This window comes from Vombatus ursinus, unplaced genomic scaffold (genome assembly GCF_900497805.2).
Source record: "Vombatus ursinus unplaced genomic scaffold, bare-nosed wombat genome assembly UNPS02014770.1, whole genome shotgun sequence".
NCBI lineage: Eukaryota > Metazoa > Chordata > Mammalia > Diprotodontia > Vombatidae > Vombatus > Vombatus ursinus.
Genome location: NW_020954548.1, coordinates 26,790,262 through 26,811,072, shown reverse-complemented (window position 1 = coordinate 26,811,072; position 20,811 = coordinate 26,790,262). Strand labels below are relative to the sequence as shown.

The 20,811-nt window shown below is 37.1% G+C and overlaps 1 protein-coding gene across 3 annotated transcripts in view; it reads right to left on the bottom strand.

Moving 5' to 3' along the window:
* The window catches only part of GLIS3 (GLIS family zinc finger 3), a 589,608-nt gene that overhangs the window by 118,401 nt on the left and 450,396 nt on the right, over positions 1 to 20,811 (bottom strand). The gene's annotated exons all lie outside the window — the stretch shown is intronic.

Here is a 20,811-nt window from a genome sequence, read left to right as displayed (position 1 = left end):
ATATAGTAGCCAAATTCCAAAATTACCAGGTCAAAGAGAAAATACTGCAAGCAGCCAGATAGAAACAATTTAAATATCATGGAACCACAGTCATGATTACACAGGACCTTGCAGCTTCTACTTTAAAAGACCATAGGGTGTGGAACACAATATTCTGTAAGGCAAAGGAGCTTGGATTACAATCAAGGATCAACTACTCAGCGAAAATGAGCATGATCTTTCAGGGGAGGAGATGGATAGTCAATGAAATAAGGGACTTCCAAACCTTCATGATAAAAAGACCAGAGCTCAACAGAAAATTTGATCTTCAAGTACAAGACTCAAGAGAGACATAAAAAGGTAAATGGGACAGAAAGATACAATATGTTGTTAATAAGGGCAAACTGTTTACATCCCTTCAAGGGAAGAGGACACTTGTAACTCTTGAGAGCAGTATTGTTATTATACCATGTTAAAGGAGTGTACATAAAGGGGGTGGATATAAGTTGACTTTGATGTAATGATAAAAAAAATCTAATCAAGTGAGGTAAATGGATCCAAGTAAGTGGATTAATCTGATCTAAGAAAATGTACTGAGAAAGGAGGAGGCAGACAAGGATAAATTAAATTACAGGAAAAGATACAAAAACCTATTACAGTAGAGGGAAAGAAGGGAGATGAGCATTGTTTGAACCTTACTCTCATCAGATTTGGCTCAAGAAGGGAATAACATAATCAGTTAGGTATAGAAATCTAACTTGCCCTATAGGCAGTAGGAGGGAAAAGGGGAAAGAAAAGGGAGGGGGAATAGAAGGGAGGGAAGAAGCAGTAAGGGTAAAGGGGAAGAAAAGGTAAAGGGCTAATAGAAGAGAGGAGGGACTGAGGGAGGCGGTAGTCAAAAGCAAAACACTAGTGAGGAGGGAAAGGGAGAAAGGAGAAAGAAAAGCATAAACGGGGGGTGTGTGAAAGGATGAAGAGAAAGACACAGATAGCAATCATAACTGTGAATGTGAATGGGATGAACTCTCCCATAAAATGGAAGCAGATAGCAGAATGGATTAAAAACCATAATCCTACAATATGTTGTTTACAGGAAACATATTTGAAAAAGAGTGACATACACAGGGTAAAAGTACAAGGCTGGAACAGAATATATTATGCTTCAGCTGAAGTAAAACAAGCAGGGGTAGCAATCCTGATCTCAGACAAAGCAAAAGTAAAAATAGATCTTATCAAAAGAGATAAGGAAAGAAACTACAGCCTGCTAAAAGGCACCATAGACAATGAAATGGTATCATTACTAAACATATATGCACCAAATGGTATAGCATCCAAATTCTTAGAGGAGGAGTTCAGGGAGTTACAGGAAGAAATAGACAGCAAAACTATACTAGTGGGGGACCTCAACCTCCCTCTCTCTGAACTAGATAAATCTAACCACAAAATAAACAAGAAAGAAGTTAAGGAGGTGAATAGAACATTAGAAAAGATAGGTATGACAGACCTCTGGAGAAAACTGAATGGGGATAGAAAGAAACATACTTTTTTTCTCAGCAGTACATGACACATATACAAAAACTGACCAAAATCTCACAATCCAATGCAGAAAGGCAGAAATATTAAATGCATCTTTTTCAGATCATGATGCAATAAAAAATACATGTAATAAAGGGCCATGGAAAGATAGATTAAAAAATAATTGGAAACTAAATAATCTAATCCTAAAAAAAGATTGGGTCAAACAACAAATCATAGAAAGAATCAATAATTTCATTCAAGAGAATGACAATAACGAGACAACATACTAAAACTTATGGGATGCAGTAAAAGCAGTTCTTAGGGGAAGTTTTACATCTCTAAATGCTTACATAAATAAAATAGAAAAAGAGGAGATCAATGAATTGGGCATACAACTAAAAAAACTAGAAAAAGAACAAATTAAAAATCTTCAATTAGACACCAGATTAGAAATATTGAAAACCAAAGGAAAATTAATAAAATTGAAATTAAGAAAACTATTGAACTAACAAATAAAACTAAGAGCTGGTTTTATGAAAAAAACAATAAAATAGATAAACCTTTGGCTAATTTAATTTAAAAAAGAAGAAGAAAACCAAATTACTAGTATCAAGAATGAAAAAGGTGAATCCACCACCAAGGAAGAGGAAATTAAAATAATAACTAGGAACTATTTTGCCCAACTGTATGCCAACAAATTTGACAATCTTGGTGAAATGGATACATATTTACAAAAATATAAATTGCCAAGATTAACAGAAGAGGAAGTAAAATATTTAAATAAACCCATCTCAGAAAAAGAAATTAAACAAGTCATTGAAGAACTCCCTAGGAAAAAATCTCCAGGGCCAGATGGATTTACATGCGAATTCTATCAAACATTTAAAGAACAATTAATTCCAATACTATATAGACTATTTGGGAAAATAGGTGAAGAAGGAGTCTTACCAAACTCTTTTTATGACACAAATGTGGTGCTGATAAACCAGGAGGAGTCAAAACAAAGAAAGAAAATTATAGACCAATTTCTCTAATGAATATAGATGCAAAAATTTTAAATAAAATATTAGCAAATAGATTACAGCAACTTATCACAAGAATAATATGCTATGACCAGGTATGATTTATACCAGGAATGCAAGGCTGGTTCAATATTAGGAAAACTATCAGCATAATTCATCACATCAACACCAAAACTAACAGAAACCACATGATTATCTCAATAGTTGCAGAACAAGCTTTTGACAAAATACAACACCCATTCCTATTAAAAACACTAGAGAGCATACGTATAAATGGAGTCTTCCTTAAAATAATGAATAGCATCTACCTAAAACCTTCAGCAAGCATTATATGTAATGGGGACAAGCTAGAAGCATTTCCAATAAGAACGGGGGTGAAACAAGGAATCCATTATCACCACTGTTGTTCAATGTCATACTGTAAACATTAACTTTAGCAACAAGAGAAGAAAAAGAAATTGAAGGTATTAGAATAGGCAAAGAAGAAACAAAGCTATTACTCTTTGTAGATGACATGATGATATACTTAGAGAATCCTAGAGAATCAAGTAAAAAACTACTTGAAATAATAAACAACTTTAGCAATAAAATACAGGCTATAAAATAAACCCATATAAATCATCAGCATTTCTATATATTACCAACAAAGCCCAACAGCAAGAGATAGAGAAATTCCATTTAAACTTACTGTAGACATTATAAAATATTTAGGAGTCTACCTCCTGAAACAAACCCAGGAACTATGTGAACATAATTACAAAACGCTCTTCACACAAATAAAGTCAGATCTAAATAATTGGGAAAACATTAGTTGCTCATGGGTAGGCCAAGCTAATATAATAAAAATGACAATTTTACCTAAGCTAATTTACTTATTCAGTGCCATAACAAACAAACTACCAAAATTATTTTATAGAGTTAGAAAATATAATAACAAGATTCATTTGGAAGAACAAAAGGTCCAGAATATCAAGGGAACTAATGAAAAGAAATGCAGGGGAAGGTGGCCTAGCTATTCCAGATCTTAAATTGTATTATAAAGCAGCAATCATCAAAACTGCTTGGTACTGGCTAAGAAATAGAGTGGTGGATCAATGGAATAGGTTAAGTATGCAAGACACAGTAGTCAATGACTATAGTAATCTATTGTTTGATAAACCCAAAGATCCCAGCTTCTGGGATAAGAACCCATTCTTTAAAAAAAACTGCTGGGAAAACTGGAAAAGAGTATGGCAGAAACTAGGCATTGATCAAAATTTCACGTCATATACCAAAATAAAGTCAAAATGGGTTCATGATTTAGATATAAAGGCTGATACTATAAGCAAACTGGGAGAGCAAGGAATAGTTTACCTATCAGATTTATGGAGAACAGAAGAATTTATGACCAAACAGGAGATAGAGAACATTATGAAAAACAAAATGGATAACTTTGATTACATTGAATTGAAAAGTTTTTGCACAAACAAAGCTCATGAAACTAAGATTAGAAGGAAGGTAGAAAAGTAGGAAAGAATTTTTACAACCAGTGTCTCTGATAAGGGCCTCATTTCTAAATCAGGATTAAGTCAAATCTATAAGAATACAAGTCACTCCCCAACTGATAAATGGTCAAAGGATATAAACAGGCAGTTCTCAGATGAAGAAATTAAAGCCATTCATAGTCATATGAAAAAAATGCTCTAAATCACTATTGATTAGAGAAATGCAAATCAAAACAACTCTGAGGTACGACATCACACCTATCAGATTGGCCAACATGACAAAACAAGAAAATGATAAATGTTGGAGAAGATGTGGGAAAATTGGAACACTAATGCATTGTTGGTGGAGTTGTGAAATGATCCAACCATTTTGGAGAGCAATTTGGAACAATGCCCAAAGGGTTATCAAAATGTGCATACCCTTTGACCCAGCAATAGCACTTCTAGGGCTATATCCCAAAGATATCATACAAATAGGAAAAGGACCCACATGTACAAGGATATTTATAGCAGCTCTTTTTGTGGTGGCAAAGAATTGGAAATTGAGAGGATGCCCATCAGTTGGGGAATAGCTGGACAAGTTGTAGTATATGAATGTAATGGAATACTATTATGCTATAAGAAATGATGAACATGCTGACTTCAGAAAAACCTGGAAAGTCTTGTATGATCTGATGCTGAGTGAGGTGAGCAGAACCAAGAGAATGTTGTACAGAATAACAGCCATGTTGCGTGATGACTAATACTGATAAACTTAACCCTTCCCAGCAATACAAGGATCTAAGACATCTCTAGAGGCCTCGTGATGGAAAATGCTATCCACATCCAAAGAAAGAACTATGGAGTTTGAATGCAGATTGAAGCTATTTGCTATTTTTTTTCTCTTCTGTTTAGTTTTGTTTCCTCTTTCTGGTGGCTCCTCCTATTGGTTCTAATTCTTACTTATGACATCATTAATGTGAAAACATGTTTAATAGGAATGTAAAAGAAAGCCCTTCCCAATTCTGTTTAGCCATAGTGTCTTCCTTTTACAATGACCTCCAATTTATCCTATATTTATCTTATTAGTACATAGTTGTTTGCATGTTGTCTCCCACATTAGACTGTGTGCTCCTTGAAAGCAGGGATTTTTTTGCCTTTCTTTGTATCCATAGAATTAACCCAGTGCTTGGCATATAGTAGGTACTTAATAAATGCTCACTAACTTTTCCTTTGGGGGGGGTCAAACTACTCAACTCTTGCTTATGTTTCCTCTCTCAAAGAATAGGCTCTTTGGATTCAGAAGGACAGAAGAAAAATGGATAATGGTCAGTGGAGACTCAAGAAAAATAAAGAAGTAGGCAATATCTAGCCAGTTTCAGTGAGTTCAGGCCCTATTGATGACCTGGTTGACCTCTGTCCTTCAGTAGTGAAAGAATTGGCAGAGGTAATGGCTCAACTGTTATCTGTGAAGAATGGAAGGAGTGCCATAGGACTAGAGAAGGGAAAAGGTTCCAATTCTCTGAAAAAGGGAACTAAATGTAAATTCTAGAAGCTATAAAACAGTAAGCTTAATTTCTGTTTCTGGCAATATGCTACAGAAATATTAAGGGTTAGGTTTGTAAGCACTTTAGAAAGGGAAGGAGTGAACATTAGAAGCCTACATGGCTTCATCAAGAACAAGTCATGTCAGACTGATCTCATTTCCTTTTTTGTTTGTTTGTTTGTTTTTTTGGCAGTTGGGGTTAAGTGACTTGCCCAGGGTCACACAGCTAGTAAGTGTCAAGTGTTTGGTCTGAGGCTGGATTTGAACTCGGATCCTCCTGACTTCAGGGTCGGTGCTCTATCTACTGTGCCACCTAGCTGCCCCTCATTTCCTTTTTTGACAAAATGCCTGGAGTGGTGGGGCAGCTAGGTGGCACAGTAGATAGAGTGCCAAGCCTCAAGTCAGAAGAATTCATCTTCCTGAGTTCAAATCCAGTCTCAGATATTTACTAGTTGTGTGAAACTGGGCAAGTCATTTAACCCCATTTGCCTTAGTTTCATCATCTGTAAAATGAACTGGAGAAGGAAATGGCAAACCACTCCAGTGTCTGCCAAGAAAACTCCAAATGGGGTCACAAAGAGTCAGACATGATTGAAAAATGACTGAACCACAACAAAATCTGACACATAAGGGAATACCTTAGACATAATTATAACTGACTTTTACATAACATGTTCAAGTTGGCAAAGCACATACATTATATTATTTGAGCCTCACAATAGCTCTATGATAGTTACTAAAGATCCCGAGAGAATAAATTATTTGTTCCTATTTAAAGGGTTACTCTCAGGGGCAAAATTGAAAACCTGGTCCTTGAGATTTCAAGCCCAGCACTTCATAAACTATGCCACACTTGAGTTTGACAAAATCACTCAAGCTATCCTTGTGGAAAGTACCCAGAGAAATGCACTAGAAGATGCCACATTTTGGTAGATCTGGAACTATCTGAATGACCAAATTTAAACAGTTAACAAGATGATAAAAATTTAGGGAAAGTTCTCTTGTGGACTGTCCTAAGGATCCAGGCTTGGCCCTGTGTGTTTAACATTTTTTTTTCAATAACTTTGAAGGTGTGCTAACAAATTGAACAAAATTTTCAGATTACATGAAGTTTGAAGGCATAGTTAGCAGGTTTGATGACAGAATTGGGATCCAGAAATATCTGGACGAGCTAGAATGACTCACTGAATCAAAATAAATGATATTTAATAGGAACAAATGTGATTGGGTTCCAAAAAATCTGGGAAGGAGGAGGTAGTGTCAACTAACATTTCTCATGAATAAGATTTGGAGGTTTTAGCAGACTGAAAGCTCAATAATTTTAACCCTGTGGCATGGCAGCCAAAAAAAGCTAAGACTAGAAATTGATAGAAACATAGTGACAAGAATAAGAGATGCAATGATACCACAATATTTGCCATGGTCAAGCCACACTTGAAGTACTGTGTTCAGTTCTAGTGACCATGTTTTAGGAAAAACAGATAATCTGGAAAGTATCCAGAAGAAAGTGACCAGGATATTAAAAGCCTAGAGAATATACTATATAATGATCAGTTAAAGGAATCAGAACTACTTAGCATGGAGAAAAGAAGATTGAGCAGTAATGAGATGTAGCTGTCTTTAAATGTTGGAAAGTGTTGTCACATGGGAAAAAAAGTAGTTATTGGGTGCTTGACCCTAGGGAGCAAGGCCAGGAACAATGGGTAGAAGAGTAGCAGATATCAGTTTGGTGAAAGGAATAACTTCTTAATAAGAGCGATTCAAAAGTGGAATGGCTTGTCTTAATAGGTAACAGGTTCACAATCATGGAAGGTCTTCAGGAAGAGATTTGGTGTCCATAATTTGTTGTGGATTTTGTAGAAGGAATTTTTGGTAATATATAGGTTAAACAAGATAATCTCTGAGATTCCTTTCAGCACTTGAGTTTTATAATTATATAACTGGGAATATTCTCACTGAACTTAACATCTCTACCTCTGTCCTCTCAGTTCTATATTTCTAATTGTCTAAAGCAAATTACAGTACCTTACATTCATTTTGTATATATTCTGTATATTATTCCTGTATGTTGATGTTGTTGTCCCCCTCTCACCTTAGAATGGCTTGAAGGCAGGGAGTTCAGTTTTGGGCACAATGCCCTTCCTTCTCTCATCTACCCATCAAGCTGTTGTTATTATTTTTCAAGTATATTTCAGTTGGGTCCAACTCGTCATGACCCCATTTGGGTATTTCTTGGCAGAGATACTGGAGTGGTTTGCCATTTCTTTCTCCAGCTCATTTTACAGATGAGAAAACTGGGGCACACAGGGTTGAGCGACTTGCATAGGGCCACACAGCTAGTGTCAGAGGCCAGATTTGACCTCAGAAAGATGAATTTGACTTGAGGTCCGGCACTCAATCCACTGAGTCACTTAATTTAAAGACCATCTTAAATCCTATATTCTCCATGATCTTACTCTGACCAAACTGGGTCATATTGATTTCTCCCTTCTCTGAATATCTATTATACTCATATTCAAAATAATACTGTTTGTCACAAACTATTTTCTATTCCATGCATTAATATTCTCTTGGGCATCTAGATTTTAAGTTTCCTGAGGTCAGAAGCCATGTATAATTATTTGGATGGGTCCCATAGTAGCTAGCATAACTCAAAGTGCATATAGCAGGTGCTCAGTATATTTTTGCCAATTGAATAGAAATATTTGTTTAAGCATAGGGCACAGTCCTATATCTCAAGGTGCTTATAATTGAATTATGTATGAGGACAGATGTATTTAAAAACATACAATGCAGTCATTGCTGAATGATCTTTGTTAATGGTGGAGAAAAGACCTATCCTTCTAAACAGCAGATCAAGCAGTATCGTTTCTATTGGATTTGGAATGCAGCCTGAGACACGTTCACCGCACAAGGAAGAAATATGTTCAGACATGTGTATTTGACCATTCTGCCTCACTCCTGGTGGCCTGGGACCCAGCTGTGCAGAGAAAGGCTGGTGACCAGGGGTCACTGCTGAGGGGCTTCAAAATGTATCATATGCACTGGAACATAATTAGGATCCCTCTGAATGTATCTCTCTAAGCCTAAATATGTAATATGCCATAGCGGGTAAAAGTGCTACAGCCCTGGGTGGAATGCTATGACAATGATATGGCAATGAATGGGAACCTACCATTCACCTCTCCATGTGCTAAAGACCTGAGGCTCTGGTAGACTGCTTTCGCACTTAATCTCTCTTTCTGTCCAGGTGCAAGCAAACAACCAGGCTGCTTAGCACACAACCTTCCATTATGAAATATTTGTTCCAAATCATCATTATTCCACCTCCATAATGAAATCGCCCATCAGGCTTGACAAGGTTTCTGCATTCAGAAACTTGAGCTGTCTCCCTAACAATGTAGGGATTTCTCTTCCTATATAAAAACAAGGCAGTGTCGATTGTGATTTGTATTTGTTTTTGTTCACAGCTATTCCGTTAATGTTTATAAGCTCTCGGAAGAAGAGAGGGAAATTCTACTCCTGTCATTTTCTCATTTCAGATATGATTGAATAATCACCCAAGATTAAGTGAGTCAAGTGGAAGTAATTGGTGGGGATGGGGCGGGGGAGGCTCGTACTCTTCCATGTTTGGTTTCATTAAATTTTCTTCCAAGAGCAAAGGGTTTCTGCTTGCCTGAAGCATGACATGCTTCCAAAGAAAACGAGGAGCAATCAAAGGCCCTTTTGTTTTGCATTTCTCCAATGAAGGGATTCTATCTGAGCTGTGCATGTTTATGCATCACCTTGCAGGGCCTTCCTTTTTTCTTCAGCAATCAAATGCCACAAAAATATGTTTCTGAAGAAACTTGGCCAGAAGGAAAGATGGGGAGGATTTTTTCAAGAGGGTTAAGGTTAATTACCAGAACATTCCACTGTCCTCTACAGCAGCTAGGGCAGTGTTGACTCTCAGTGAATTAACTTATTGCCAAAAGGATTATTCATAATTACAATGAATTAACCTATTTTAGTTATTACAAATAACTTCCAATTGAGTTTAAGAATTTCCCACTCTAGGGTATTTTTCCACATTGAAATTTATTAAATGACTTTGGCATATAGATAATTAATCTCCAAGAGATTTCCATTAAACCAGTTTCCTTTGGAAATCTCTAATTTACAGAAAGAGAAGGTCAGGAAGAATGTCAGGCTATCAAAAAAATTAGGCTGGAACTGATCTCTGGGTAAAGGATGGTTCACATGGAATTTTGAAATTAAGTGAAATTAGGTAACATCTAATTTAATCCCCTCCTTTTTCATGTAAGGAAATGGAAGCTTTGGAAGGGTTGCAAAGGTTAGAAAGTTCAGAAACAGGACTTGAATCCAGGGCTTCTGACTTTTTCTACCTATAACCCTTTAACTCCTCTGTTTCTGACCATAAGACTCTTTCCACTGTCAGAATGTCTACTTGAGATTCCATTTATTTCCCCATATTATTTTCATAATATTATGTTCCCTAGGCCAACCCAGGGTAATTTGTTTAAGAAGTAACACTAACATAACTTATTAAAGTGTAGTGCTATAGTAAGAGACCCTAACCACCATCTATGACAATGTTTCTCTGAGAAGACATGCTCTGAGTTCCAAATTAGGATGAGAAGAATGTACCTCTGTTTCCCCTCACCAAAGTAGTGAGAGCAAGGATTTCTTCATCTCTGAGATTAATAATGAGCTGTTCCTCTCCCAAGGGGTCTGTAAGGATGAAAACTGAGATGGGACGAGGGAAGGCTAATGGTTTTAAAAGTAGAGATGAAGGCTGAAGGATCCCTGAGGTACTTTAGCCTCCTGCCAGTATAAGCCCTTAAAGATACTACTTGGACTCAGGCCAGCTCCTTCTTTCTTCCCCTTCCTCCTCTCTCCCCTCCCCCATCCCATTCATTGGTCCACCTGCTTCTCTTTCCACTGAAACCACCTGTTGCTTTTGACTAGACTATGGTAGAACAAAGCAGTATTAGAACTTCTCCTCATTCTCTGGTCCTGAAGCAAGCAAATAAGATGTGTGAGGTTTTCTAAGGGTTCCGTGCAAAATAAACACAGACACGTATATGCATGCATGTGCACGCACACACACATACATACACCAAACAAAAAAAAAGTGTATGAAGAATACAGCTAGGCAGGCAGTGAACTGAGTTAGTCCATTAGTACATATGTCCTAGGCATTCACTGCAGATGAATCAAGAACTGGTCCAGGCATTAAATAGAAAGAGTTCAGATTGGATCTATCTGAAAAGTGATGTCAGGCGTTCATTGATATACTGCTGCTAGCTGAAGCAAAAGCCCATATTTTAAACACTAATATTCTTCTTTTAATAATGAATCACAGAACTCTATGACCTTAGAAGAATCACAGTTTTAGATGACGTAAAGGACAGTGAAAGGATATATGGTGGGTGGAAAATGGTGGCAGCATATTATTAATGATGACTGGTGCAAAAGTGGACTAAACAATACCATTGAGGGTTTGTAGGATCAGGAAAAGGAATTCGTGATCATATAGTATTATGTATTTAGGGCTGAGAGGAAGCTTTAGAGCCATTCTTGTTCAACTCCCCTCATTTTACAGACGTGGAAACTGAGGCTAAGTGAGGATACATGACTTACCCACAGTTATATAGGTAATAAATAGAAGAGGTAGAATTTGAACTCATGCCTTCTTTGTCCAAAGCCAACACTCACTGTTTTACTCTGCCTCCCAAAGTGGAGGGAAGATAAGGGATTATAGATACATAGCCTAAATGCTTCATTGACGTTAATGATTTATTTATTTACTTCAATTTTTTGGGGGGGGAAGGAGCAATCAGGGTTAAGTGACTTGCCCAGGGTCACATAGCTAGGTCAGATTTGAACTTTGGCCTTCCTGACTCCAGGGCTGGTGCTCTATCCACTGAGCTACCTAGCTGCCCCTTTAATAAACTATTTAAAGAGCCAGAGGAGTCCTCTAATGTGCTGGGTATCTAGATCCCAAAGGACAATGGTGTCAAAATCAAACAGAAATGGGGGCTACTACATCACACAGGAAGAACCCCAACAGCTTTAAAATGTACCATTATCTCTGCTTCATTGAATTTTTATTTATTGTGTTAAATATTTCACAATCACATTTCAATCTGGTTTGGGTTGTACTCAGGAATGCTGTGGGCCCTATGCTGCTTGCTGATACCGTGTTTCGACACCCATGTCCTGGGGAGCATCCATGATTTTGCTCTGTGCCAAAGGAAGGAATCTCCCACATCAATGGAATCAGAATCTCTTGAAGTACTGAAGGCTACTTAGCCATTAGCAACATTGGAAAACAGGAAGAGAGGAGGAAAAAAACAAAAACACTTTTTATGTCTCTACCCATCCTGCTTCCTCTTTCTCTTTAAAAAAGGAGGAAAAGGTCAAGCCCACATTAGTCTCAGATTTTCCAAGACTCTCATGATTTCAAGAAATATTAATTCCACATTGACTTACTCCAATTCTTTTGAGGTAATGGAACCAAACCTCATCTCCTTTTAACAGGTTTTGGAAAATGAATATCCTAAGTGAGATTACGTTCACTTTACTATCTGTAGGATCCATGATTTCATCATTTAGTACCCCTTCCCACCCACTGACACAAATTGAAAGGTCTTCTTTGTCCTGAGGAATTAAGAGATAACATGGAACCCGAGGGCCATGCTATCCACCAAATACCAGCACTAGAAGAGAACTCCTCACCTCTTTAGCAGTCCTACCACTACAGAGTGTCCAAGATCAGTTGTGGGGCAAGGTGAAAAGTGGGAATTCAGGTTCTCAGGTAGCACTGGGAAGTTCAGCATTGACAAGAAGAAGGACATATCACATGCTGTGGTTATTGACAGGGAAGGGGAATTCTTAAGGCCACCTGGTTGAAATCACCATTTGTATAGTGGCAGTCTAGCTAAAAGAGGCAATCCGTAAAGTAGAGATGTCCTATAATTCAAAAATTAATTATTTAACTGAATCTTAGACCATAACTCATTTGAATCATTCAGTTGACTTCTGCCTTCTCATCTTGTGTCATCTTGATGGTATTTGATGAACACACGCTGGATGCCATGATTCAGGACAGCAACAAAAATGCTAAAGTAGCAATTGTTTCTTCTTTGTACTTGAATTCCGAACACTTAACCCGGGGCCTGGAACACAGCAGGTGCTTAACAAACAGTTGTTGATTGATATATGGTGCAAAACATATTTGCCATAAACTTCTTAACACTTTTGTGACTAAGTATTTCCTCTTAATATCCCATTTAAGATAACAAAAGCAGTGCTGCTATTCAACTAGCTGAGACAGACTCTCCCCCTCCCCCTTTTTTGGTCAAGACTAAAGAATGTTGGCAGCTGAAAGGCATGTGGAATGGAATTTGTCTATTGCTACATTTGTAAAAACATCACTTTTTCATAAGTAAATATTATTCTAATACTGACATCAAGAACTTTACATTCTTTCTGACTGGAAAATGATATACAAACCCAGACAATCAAAGGGGGATTCAAACTTTATCCAAAGAAAGCCAAACATTCAACTGAAGGACAGATTGCTTTTTTTTTAAATCAGAGATAGGAAAATCAAAGTGGAATTTCTCATTGTTATTAAAAACATCCTCCTTTGCCTTTCATAGCCTGGTTATGGATCTGCGAGCACACAAAGCAAAAATAAATGGTTCACCCCTATGATAGCTACCTAAATTCCTCTGGACAAAAGCTGACATGAAATAATATGACCACACACATCCCACTCCATCCATTCAAGCATATCATTTTTCTTTCTATTCAAATATTCTTGAGGTTTAATTAAGTTGGCCTGCTATCTAGTAATTACTTTCCCCCTCTTATTACCACCTTCCTATTGTCTTTCATTGAATTGATTTGTGACTATAGATATTGCCTATACTATACCTTTGCGAGTGTGGGGATAGACATTGAGCTTAAGGCAGGGAGATCTTTTTTTCTCCTTCTTTTAATTAGTAAGTTTTGCTACAAGAGATTTAAGACTGTGTAGGTACATAATTCATTTATAGAATCAGGTGCTTCCTAAGTCACCTAGTCTAACATTTTCACTTTGCAGATGAGGAAACTGAGTCCCAAAGAGTGACTTGATTGCCATCACAAAAATAGTAAGCATAAGAGCCAGGATTTGAACTCACATCTTCTGATCCCAAATCTAACACTCCAATCAAAAAAACATGCTGCCTCTCTTTGGACTACACACAACATACCTACCTTTAAAGGCAATTGTTTTAATGACACTTCTCGAGAGTAGTGATTGCTACTGCCTCACTAACCTGTTCTCCCTCTTGAGTTATTCCCAAAAGACAGGTGAAAAAAAATACGTCCCTGAGAAATATACTGAGAAAAAATGGCTAGAGCCATTTTCCAGAAACCACCCGGTGTCTACACAATCTAGAAAGAGGGAGAGTGGGAGAGGAGGAGTAAAGAGGGGGAGGGAGGTAGGAGAGAGAGAGAGAGAGAGAGAGAGAGAGAAGTAATTGAAATAGCAGTTAAAAGCAGAACAGAGAAAGATTTTTCTTTTCCTGTATATTACTAGATAAACACTAATGTTATATTTCCTATATAACAATATTTCTTCTGAATCATTTCATATTTTGGATGTGAGAACTAGAAATTCCCATATTTGAATATATGACTATTTGGTGGATTCATGGCTTCATCAGTGTAAGCATCCTTTCCCCTGGAGAGATTATAGCCATAATCATGCCTTTTTATCCTGTGTGACTTTTCACCACAATTTTTCATAAATTCTCTCTAGAGATCTAACCAATATCCTGGAGGATTTATTTTGTGGTTTTAAAAACTATTTCACACAGGCTGCTTAATTCCTTGCTCTTGTTACAAGATCAACCCCCCTGATGTTCTGGGTTTTTTTAATGTTCTTGAAAATATCTTTTATATCCTCATGTAGGTGTCATTGTTGATAAGATGCTAATCTCTATTTCTACCAAATGTGTGATTCCTTTGTCGTTTGAGCTAGCCGCAAATTTGATTCTTCAGATATCATGGTGTTCAAGGTGATTATCAGTGCTAAAAGAATGAGCTTTTGCATCAGGGATAATTTACTGAATGGAATAAGATCCGGCCTAGTCTCCTAGTTGTCTTCAATTTTAGGCCCAAAGATCATTGTCCTTTTGCAGTCCCTTTCAAGATACATGTAGTGCTGGACTAACTTGACTGTCTTCCTTCAAAGACCTCATAATTTGGATGGTTTATTTTTTTAATTTAAAAAAATTTTTTTTTTTGTGAAGCAATCGGGGTTAAGTGACTTGCCTAGGGTCACACAGTTAGTAAGTATCGTGTCTGAGGCTGGATTTGAACTCAGGTCCTGCTGACTCCAGGGCTGGTGTTCTATCCACTATGCCATCTAGTTACCCCAATAATGTTTATTTTTTATCCACTTTGTTTTTCCAATGTAGATTGTTAGACCAATCTTTTTATAGTGACTTTGAAATGCACTGAGAAAATTTTGTAGGGTTTTGGAGCTAGATGTAATTAGTATTACGTCATTTATAAATAGGGAATTTGGAAAACCTTGCCTCAGAAATTCTAGTGTTACACAATACTTCAGTAAATGTCCTTGACATAATTCCGATTATGGATGGGAAGGTAGATAATTTTTTTCTATGTGCTTTAAAGATTCAAAGTCTGACATAATTTTGGTGCCTAGAAGGCAGAATGTTGAAGCTGAGGGGTAGGGGGGATGGTCCTCATCTTCTTCACCAGAAAGGTGAAGTATCTTGCCAATGTCTCCTGACTCTTATGCCAGTATTCTTTTTTATATGTGTCCATTTCACCATATTCTCATTTCATTCCCTAGGAGGTAATGCAATCAAACTAAAAATATTGATATTTGAATGGTTATGGAAGAAGAACGATATTCTGCTTGGCTTCAAGACCGAAATGAGAAATAACAGGAAGGCAGACATAGGCTCAGTCTAAGGAAAAACTTCCTAAAAATCAAAGGCATACCAAAATGGAATAAGTTGTCTTGGTATATGATAGCTTTTCCATCTCTAGAGATCTTTAAGAAGTTGGAGGACCAGATATTAGCCATATTAGCTATGTTGTAGAAGGGATTCCTACTTATATAGGGACTCAATGACCTCTAATATCCTTTCAAACTTAGAGATTCAATGATTCTTTGAAACTTTTCTAGTTAAGTCTTCCCATCACTTAAAAGACCTGATGCATTTCTTTTAGTTGTCAGGTCTTACAGAGCCCATAAACTCAATCTTCTGTTATATCTCGATTCACTTCCATATATTCTATGTTCCATATAGCTTGTTCATCATAGCAATTAGCACAACCTTCCCCCCTGGTTAGTTGTTATTATTGGAAATCACTTCATGAGACCCTAGGAATTTTGGAAACATTATTTTGCAGTTTTTTTCTTTTACTTTTAAATGATGCTTTGAGCATGTAAAATTTTGCTTCTCCATATATAAATTGATAACAGGAAATCTTCCATCTGTTTTCTGAGAAGGGACTGAATGAACTATTCCATGAGAAGGGAATATGAAAGAGAATATTTTTCCCCAAATTCTGCTGATTGAATAAATAAATGAAAAAAAAAGTTGGTTGACTGAATGGATGTATGAAAAGGTATTTTGAAGGAGAATGGGGCAAGACCAATTGGCTACAGCCTAGAATGACCAATATTTCATTCAAGTAGAGAAACAGCCTTTTTAGTGTGTCTTTGGAGAAAATAAATGCTCTTCAGGTCAGTCAAAATAAACAGGCAACATGATGTAGTGGAAAGACCACTTAATTTGGAATCAAGAGACCTGAGTTAAAATCTCTGCTCAGCTGTTTGCCACCTATGTGACTTTGGGCCACTGACAACCTTTCTCGCCCTCAGTTGTAAAACAAGAGTTGGATTATGTGATTTCTAAGGTTCTTTCCAGCTCCAAATCAATAAGCCTAGGGAGTAGAACTTAGAGAATAATTAAGAGATTAATTCGTACCAACCAATACTCCCGGTAAAGTAGCATCTCAGAAACAAATATGAGAACCACCAGTGCTCAGGAAATAACAGGCCTCTCTTCTCCCCAGGTGCCCATCCCACTGTTACAATCCATAGCAGCTGGGTATTCTTCCTCTAAATTTAAATGCCAGAGCAACCTGACCAGAGAAGACACATCCTTTTAATACCCACCACGGGAACAAAGCATCGCTGAAAAGTGGGATGAAAAATACAGCCAGCTTTATTATTTTTTCCCCTCTCATTTCTTGAAGATCAAAAGCATGACTCTAGGCTGCCATTGAAGCACCCTCAGCCTGCCACCTCCCCCATTGGGGAGCACCAAGCCAATTCCCTGATTTCTCACGTCCTTACAACGGGCAGCAATGATGTAACAACTCCAATAAACAGGGGTTTCTGCCTGCGCCAGCTCTCTAATCACTTTCAAAGTGCGTTTTGTTGTTTCTCATTGACCACACTCAAAGGAACTGGTCACTCGTAGTCTCAAAAGTTTTACAACAAATTGTGTGATTAAATTCCTTAAACACTTCTGTCCATTACTAATCCTCTTTTGCCAACATCCCTTTCAGGAAAAATTGCTGCACTGCACGGTGCCTGATTTATATTTCATTTTGAGAACAGGAAGTAAAGGGATTAAAGTTAAGGATTAAAACACTTACTCTTTACTGCATTTTTTCTGCAGAATGGTTTGCTGGTTGTCATGGCTACTGCTCACTGACCCTTAGCCTTTGAAGGCATTTCTCTTTGCATTAATGAAATATTTTAAATGAGACTCCATAGAAAACGATAGAGGAAATAGCCTTAAGTTCAATTGCTCTCTAAAGAAGAAACCAGATTTTTTTTTTATCTTTTTTTTTTTTTTGCATCCTCAGGAGTAAAACTTAAACTAAAAGATTGTGCAGGCACAATCTCAGACTGGAAGCTGCAGGACAGAAATTATTCAGTTGTGACGCAATAGGCTTATGGAATGGTTACTTCATTTCCATTATATAAAACTGATGCTCAGAGAAAATTGCCGGTTGGCAGGGGATTTCTCAAATGTTGCAACACTGCAGAATGTACTCAATGCAAAAAATGCACATAAACAGGGTGTTGTAATTCCAAATCAAAAATGTCATCTGCAGACTGAAAAACAGAGGTTTCCATAACAATTCTAACTTACAACATGTGCAGTTAGCTATGGTTTAAAAAAAAGAAAGCACTGGATTTGGAGGACTTGAGTTTGAATTCTGACTCTCCCACTTACTAGCTGTGTGTCCTTGGGGTTCAGCTAAATTCTATTTACAAATATTTATTAGTCATTGTCCCTCAACTCTGGCTTTCCCCCAGATCTAAAATATATTCTTTCCATATTTTTGACTCAAAGAATTCCTTTCTTCCTTTAAGATGAATCTCAGGCACCACCTTCTATACAAAGCTTTTACTTACCCAGTCAACTGCTAGTGCCCTCCTTCCTAAACTACCTTGTATTCAACTACTTTTTTCTATATTAATTTTTATATTTATGCTTTATATATTTTCATATGTCCTTGTTTCCCCGATTGGAATATAAACTCCTTGTGAGCAGGGATCCTGTCCTTCCTGCTTCCATCCCTGAGGTCTAGCTCAGTTCTTGGTACAAAGTAAGCCAGTGCTTAATCAATACTTTTTGATTGATTGATAAGCACCTTTCATGTGCTTGTGTTCTACTTAGATGACTTCCAAGGCCCATTCCAGCTCTAAATCCTATGACCCTTCAAATCCCATGAATGTAAAGGCCACCTCTTTGGAAACTGCTGTTTACAGTGAGACTAAGACCAGAGGACAAACGGCAGATCTCCTCACACTGAGCTTATATCTGTGCTGGACATACTAATAAGAACTAATTAAGGCCATTTACTATTTGTGCACCATAGGCCAACAGTACTGCTCTTTAGAATTGTTTCTGTTTGGCACATATCAATGCTATTTACTTTTGAATTACTGCCCAGAAGCCTTTAGAAACCCAAAGAAAAATTATAAAATTAAAGACATATCATTATTGTTGTCATCATCAGTCATCATTGCCTATATTCCAATAGTACCATAAGGTTTAAAAATTGCTTTTGTCACAATAACTGTGAGGTAGCTAGTGAATGTATTATTTTCCCAATTTTTAAGGTGCCAAGACTGAGCTCAGTATAATGAAGGAACTGCCCCATGAAGCTATCAAGTGCCAGAGTAGTATTTCGAACCCAGGTTTCCTCTCTAAGAACAGCATTCTTGACTACTGCTAATATGCTCCTTTTTAAAATTACATAGGATTTTTATTTTTAACTAAATCCAGCACATTAAAATCATAGCCTAGTGTATTAGAGCTATCAGGGTTCTTAAAATCATCCAGTGATTAGACCCTAGTATAATCCCCTCATTTTATAAGTGAGAAAACTGAGTTTCAGAGAGGCTGAAAGACTTGCCCAAGATCATATAGGTAATTGGCACCTAGGACATGCAAATAAGCTTTATTCCAGAGAACTGGAAATAATAACAATATTAGTTGAAAGTGAGATTTTTCCTGTTTACACTGTGTTGCCAACCAAATGGAGGATAACAAGCAATTAACTAACTCATACAGGCAGAAGAATTGATAATTAACATTGAGCACTTTCAAAGATGAAAGTTGACAATCATTTTAAGTGGTTTCAAGTGTTTACCTAACTCCCCCCTTTTCTTAGTTTCGCTGTTTTTAATAAAAAGTCACCATCCTGTCAGAATTATCCTCAATTCCCAAACTCCCTCCCCAACGCATTCAATCAGTTGCTAATAAATTTTGTTTTCTTGTTGATTCTTCTTCCACAATATTTTTTTGCTTCCATCCCATTCTCACCTCTCCAAGGGCTATTATCCTAGGGTAAGTCCTCATCACCTCTCACCTCAACTATTGCAATATCCTCTTATTTGGTCTCCTTGCCTCAAGTTTCTCCTCTTTCCCATTTATCATTCACACAGCTGGCAAAGTGATAAATTATAGCATAATTCTAACCATGTCAGCTTTCAGCATAATAAACTCCAGTAGCTCTTTGTTTCCTCTAGAATCAAATAAAAATCCCTCTGTTTGGCATTTAAAGGCCATATGTACAAAACATATTAAGACTAAAGAAAAACCAATCTAGGCTGTTCCTCTCAGCTAATCTGAGGAGATCAGTCATTCAATGAGCATTTATTATTTACTTTATTCTAGAAACTGTGCTAAGTGCTAGAGATACCAAAAGAAAAAAAAAAGAAAGATAGAAAGACAAAAAGAAAAAAAATAATTCTTATGGGAAAAGAGCTTACATTCTAATGATGAAGATAGCAGGTAAACAAATAGGTACATGTAGGAGTTGAGATAGGAAGGAAGATAAGGATTTTAAGAGGCAGATGGTAGGAGAGAGTTATTCCCAGGATGGGGTAAAGGCACAGAGATTGTGTATGAGGAACAAGGAAAGAGGTTTGGTTGCATGGAAGATGATGCAAAATGGATGATACACAATAAACCTGGAAAGGTAGATTGGAGCAAGGTAGTGATATACTCTTTGAAGCTGTCTTCTTTTTAATAGCTATAATTATTCACTTTATGCCAAACTGAAAAGCAGAATGAAGGTCAGGTCTATATAAAATTGTAAAATAAGTACTGGTCTTTGTAATCCATCCATGTACCCTTTTAATCATCTACCTACTAATAAAGCACCTACTAATTTGTTAAGCACCCACTATGTGTCAGGCACTGTGCTACATGATGGGGATACAAAAAAAAAGCAAAAGACAGTCTGTGACTTTAAAATGCTCACAATCTAAATGAGGAGACAACATGCAAACAAATATATGCAAGTAAACTATATATAGGATAAACAGGAAATAATTAATAGAGGCAAGGCACTACAAGATTCCTCTTCTGTTAGAGGGTCTCCTCTCTTTCCATAAGTTATCCATGTTCATAATTCTTCAGGACCTCTTACATAGCAACTTAGGCCTTCCTGGCTTTTTTTTCCCAATCACCTCCTCTCATAAAAACTATGCATGGCATATCTCTGTCCTAGTTCTGGGCCCACTCCCAAGATTCAAGATGATTCTGGGGGAAAAGCAAGGGTTAGCTTTGGATCCCTAAAGCTAATGAGGAATTCTTACAGGAGATCTAAATGCTCAAAGAATTGGGAATCAGTATGATTTATGATGTACTCTGTACTAAGACTAGTTTGAATGACTCAAAATTGTCCTGCCTTGGACCCATCCTGAACTGATAGC